Source organism: Canis lupus, chromosome 20 (assembly GCF_003254725.2).
Source record: "Canis lupus dingo isolate Sandy chromosome 20, ASM325472v2, whole genome shotgun sequence".
Taxonomy (NCBI): Eukaryota; Metazoa; Chordata; class Mammalia; order Carnivora; family Canidae; genus Canis; species Canis lupus.
In genome coordinates this window covers 22,420,909-22,426,908 of record NC_064262.1, presented here as the reverse complement: position 1 = coordinate 22,426,908, position 6,000 = coordinate 22,420,909, and positions in this window count along the sequence as shown.

Here is a 6,000-nt window from a genome sequence, read left to right as displayed (position 1 = left end):
ACCCATGGCTGGGGAAGACTCTTCAAAGCTCATACCTTGGGCTAGAAAACAGAACATGCTCCTTGTAGGAAGTGAACTGCATATAAAAAGAATATTTAATATATAGACTAGAATAGAAAAAGAATAAACATCAATAAGTTGAAAAATGATTCAGCTATAATTCCTCAACAGGAGTCAAGCACCGTCAAAATGTGGACACAGATCTTCCTCAATAATATTTACCACTGCTCTAATTCTCTCTGTACTGTTTTGTTTCTGATATTTTTTCTTTTCTTTTCTTTTATTTATTTATGATAGTCACAGAGAGAGAGAGAGAGGCAGAGACACAGGCGGAGGGAGAAGCAGGCTCCATGCACCGGGAGCCCGATGTGGGATTCGATCCCGGGTCTCCAGGATCGCGCCCTGGGCCAAAGGCAGGCGCCAAACCGCTGCGCCACCCAGGGATCCCTGATCTTTTTTCTTTACTTACCATTATTTAGAGAGCATTCTCTCAGACCCCTAAAGCTCTTTGCAAGTGTCACTTTTAATTACTGCTTAATACCCTGTTGTATAAGCTACACTATGATCGGTTCCATCATTGGTCTTTTGTTGGAAATTTTTATTACATCTAAAATAAAAGAATGTTACATAAAAGTCTCTCTTCATTCTAACTCTCCAATTCAGGTTTAAATGTTAGTGAAATCCTTTTTTTTTCCCTACCTAAGAAAGCAAAGTATAGCCAGCATACAGAACGGGCATTAGGGCTGCAACAAACGAGGAGATGATTTCATTCTCCCTCTTGTTTTGTAGATTAAAAAAAAAAATAGAGGTGCAGACAATGTATGATTTATCCTAGGGACCACCACCAGGGCAAGAATTCCACTGTAAACAATCCAGGGTTTGTTCCAAGAAGTGTGGTTCAGGATCATGGTGGTTCAGAGAGAAATGAAGGAACCGACGTGCGTGACTATCTTTTCTTTTCAGTGTATCAGTGCCAGGTATGTGCCATGTATGCCTCTAATTGTGGAAGGTGATCACCTTGGGTTCAATGGTATCTTCTGCTCTCTTATCTCTGTGATCTGCTGCACTCTCCCAATTCCCATCATTTAAAAAATTGTATTCCTTGCATGAAAGGGTGAAAATAAATATGAGTGTGTGATATAAATCATTTTATATGTTCCACTTATTTATTGGAACAGAAATAACTGTTAAATCCAGTTCATTAGTAGATAGATTTGGTCCTCATTTGCCAGCAACTGAAACACAGATATGCATTCCATAACCTTTTCTGTGAAGAATCTTAAAGGAGAAAATGCCGTGAATGAGAAATAATGAGAAATAAGAGAGAATACTCACCTGAATTTGGCACTCATGAGCAAAAACACAGGCTTGCAGAATTCATATTATATCTGAGAATCATAAGCATGGCAAGAATGGAAACTAGCAGCCCTCATATATTACTTGCAGACATAAGGTTCACGTTTATTTGCCTTGGCCATCAGGTTTTTCTGAGTGGGAACGTGACCATACGTTTTCTTTTCTAGGAGCACAACCATTGCTAGTCAATATGCTGGCTAGGGAGCAAAGGATGGCCTTACAGCATATTTAATTCCATCCTTCACTTTGAAATGAAAATTGATGTCAGTTCCCCCCACCCCATCAAGCCATTTTCCAAATGCTAAACTCCTCTGTCTTTCATCAAACTTCTTCCCATCTCATTTGTCAATGTCCTTTTACTTACACAAATATTTTCTACTGAACTAAAATGAGCTCCATTCTATCTTACCCACTGCCCCATAGTAATGCTGCCTTAGTTCTTAAGAAGCCTAGGAATAGAAGGCCTCAGAAGAATTTCCAAGGAAGACAGTGTCAACCCTATTGTCCTAGGGACACTCCATGGAAAGAGAGAGAGAAATGTCCCACTTACCCCCCATCAGCATCTCCCCAGGAAGGGACAATATATGTTATTGACCGAAAGGACAGAAAACACTTTGACACTTCAAGTTCAAAAGCCTACTTTCTATGACCTCTCATGTAATTTCCTTGTAATGTTGCCAGAGAGAAGATGAAGCAGGAGTGAAGTATTCAAGAATCAAGGTAGAATAAAGTGAAGCCAACAATCCTAATTTACTGAGCACTTACTGTATGCTACTTATTGGCTAAATTCTTCACTTGCATTATCTAGTTGGATCTCCACAAAAATCCTGGAGTTATCAGTAATGTCCTCTTTTGGATAAGAAGACTAAAGCTTAGAGAATTTAAAACATTTCTCTAAGCTCACATGGAGAGTAAGTGGCACAGCTGGGATCAAATCCGGATTTCATTTGATCTCAGAGCCCTTGCTTTTAACTACTAAGTAATGTGTCTTTTTGGTAAAGTGTCCATGGAAGAGGCTGAGCTAAGAAGTGGCAACCAGTAGAAGGATAAAAGGTAGGAACTTGAGGCAAGAAAAAATTGCAGATATTACCTGGGAAGAGTGGACAGTGGTGGCCTCACTTTGGGTGTGTGGAGAAGGTTTGGAAACATATGCCCAACAGAATTCTGCTGACAGGAGGCCAGTCCCAATGGTCCTACCCCTTTAGCTTCAACTTTGCTCAGAAGACACCAGGGAGGAAGTGGTGGTAATGAGGAATGGGAGCGACAAGGGAAGATCTCTCTGAGGAGGTGACATTTGAGCTGATTCCTGAATAAAAACAAGTCAGTGATGGGAAAATCTTAGAGCAAGGAATCTGGGAATGAAGAGAACAAGTACAGAGATTCCAAGATGTGAATAAACTGGAGTAGTTGAAAAAAAAGGAGACCCAAGTGGCTGGAACAGAGTGTTCAATGATAATTTCCCAAAAAGGATAAAAGCATGACTATACAGGTATAAAATAAACATTTGGTAGAGATTTTATTTAATTTACTAATCAGTGAGGGAACCTGACAGACATTATTGATGGTTCAAAGAAGTCACAACACCAAGTATTTATGTGGAGCAAAAGAATATTGAAATGAATGTGAAAAGGGAGGCAAAAACTAGCTTCTTCCACAGGTGGGGAAGGAAGGCAGTTGAACTTCTACCGGACAGAACAGATTTGCATGTCTAGAGACAAGAATTATTTTGCATTGTCAAAATACGGAGTTGTGAAAATAGCTTAATCAGAATCAGAATCAAATATCCTGGAGGAATGTTCTTTAAAGTCTAGATAACATAAAGCTTTCCTTTTTTTTTTTTTTTTAGCTTTCCTTTTTTTTAACATATAGCTTTCCATGGAAGTATGAAGCTTCTCCTATAGTCAGACTGAGAGGAATCATAATAGGAGATGAAATAGAAGTAGTCAGAACTCAGATCCTGCATCGCCCGTGGACCAAGTAGTGAGTTTAGACTTTATTTTAAGAGGAACAGGAGACTATGAAAGGGTTTTAAAGCCAAGGAGGGGCATGCTCTGTTTATCCACTTGATAAAGACCATTTTGGCTGCTGGGTGAAGAACAAACTTTTATGGAGTATAGAAATATCTAAGTAGCTGGAATGTAGTATAAAAATAATTTTAAAAAAATAAAATAATTTTTTTCAAAAAAGTTAAAATTGTGATTCTCACACAGATATAAAATAAACCCTTATTAACAATTTTATTTAATTCATTAATCAATGATGCAACCTAGCAGGTGATCTAATGAGAGATGATAGTGGCTTGGACCAGGAAGTGGTGGCAGTGAAGATGGAAAGACGTGAATGGATTCAGAATGAAAGAACTGGCTCTTGTTTTTACCTAGTTTTTTGGTTTTTGGTTTTTGGTTTTTACCTAGAGTCTTATTGCTAACTGATAGTCTGAGGCAAAAAAGTCTTGGCCTCTTGGCCTCTAGGGCTGGAAAAGGAGGATAAGAAAAAGAAGACCATACATAGCCTTAGGCAGAAGTTTGGATGAATCAGCAAAGAAAAACAGGGCTGAAAGCTGCAGGCATCCACTTTTTTTCCAATGGCGGTGAGGCAAAAGCTAAACATCACCAGGATGTGAAACCTTTACCTGCACCACATGAGATGGTGATTGATAATTATCCTTATCCATACTGCACTGCTAGCTGGAAAATTCCTTCACACTTACCAAAATAATGGTGAATTCGGCTCTGCGGGGGAAATGGGACAAGAAGATACCCCCTTGAAAGAGAAAAGGGGCCAAGGTTACAATCCTTAAGTGTTCATCTGTAGAGTAGAAATCCACTCCTGACCCATTCCTCATCACTACCTGGCCCTGTGATCTAAAAACTTCCCCAGTACAAGTGTCAGCAGGAGGCCAATTACAGGAGTCTTGTTTGGGCACTGCCTGGGGGTACTGATTCCATGACAATTATCATGCCCCTGATTGACAGATGGGAAAACCAAGTCTCCGAAAGGCTAAAAGACCTGCCTAATGCCACAAAGGGGTGGGGCTGTCAGTGGAAACTGGCCCTAAGCCCTCACTAGTCCTCCCCTCGCTGTGCCAGCAGCCATCTCTCTACAATGCTGATTAGTTCAAAACAGCATCAAGCTCCATTCTCTGTATCAGCACTGTGCAAATGCATTTTCTGCAATGATGGAAATGTTCTATAACCATGCTTTCCAATACATTAGCCACTAGCCACACGTGGCAATGGACAACTTGAAATGTATCCGTGAGGTGGAGGAACTGAATTTTTCATTTCACTTAAATTGAATGTAAATAGTCACACGTGGCTAGTGGTTTCCTGCATTAAACCACGCAGTTCTATACCACAGCAAGCTGTGCATTTCTTAATAGAACTTTGTTTTGCATATTTGTTTATTGCTTTTTGTCATCCCTAACATTTGAACATTTTTTCTGTGTTTGAGGAACAGTCAGTCTACTTTCCGAGTTTGCATCTCCCTCAAGTAGAAGCTGGGAATACACTTTCCCAGCCTTCCTTGTATCTAGATGCAGGCTATGATGTAGGCTTTGCCAATCAGATGAAAGCACCTGGGAGACTCTATTCTGGTGCGGTGGTTGCAGACACTTCCAGCTGCCAACACAGGAATGGTAGAGGTTCAAGTGAAAGGGTTTCAGTTAAGGGTCAAACACAGGCAGTGCACACGATAAAGCCGATGGCCAAACACATCAGCTGTGTTGTCTCTGTTGAAGCTGGCATATAAAATCGTCCGGTTATTGTTCTTGGCTAAGTAGACCCAGCTTTATGACGGGCCACCCATACATGTAGTGAACCATCTAAAATTATTCAGTAAACTACAGCTCAGCTTAAACTAACTAGAGATATTTCTGATGTTTACAACTAAGAACTCTAACTGTAAATAGGAAAAAAAGAAACAAGAAAACAAAAACAGAAAACCTACCCAGAAAGTTTTAGCCAAGAGGGAAGGTATGTGTATCAGTCAGGGAAGATAGGTGTAGCTGCAGTAACAAATAATCCAAAACCTCACTGACTTCAAAGTTGATTTCTCATTCATGCTACACATCAGAGCTATTGTTGATTGGCTGTGTGTGTTCCATGTTTGTCTTCACTCCAAGATTCAGACTCTTGGAACAGCTTCTATCTGACACATTGTTGTTGCAGGAGAGACAAAAGAAAAAAATCAGGAGCTGGCTCTTAATGTGTCTTCTTGGAAGCCATAGTTCTATCCATGATTCATGGGCAGAAACAAGTCATTTGGCCACTCTTGAGTTCAACAGGTTCGAGATACATAAATTTCCCTCGGAAGATAGACAGGTTATTCTGGACAATAATATATTCTACAATACCTACGAATGGCTAACATTTATTGTATGACTATTTTACATCAGCCAGTAGGCTAAGCCCTTTATATACAGAATCTTAATTTTTGCGAATTAAAAAAAAATTGTTTTGTTTTGTTATCCTTCCATTTTACAGGTAAGACAACAGAGGCTTGATAAGATTGAGTGTGTTGCTCTGAGTCACACAGTTGATAAACGGGGCAGGTGGGATTTCAACGTCATTCTCTTTGACTCCAAAGAGAGTCAAAATGGAATATATATATAATATATTTTATATATTATATCTACATGGAATA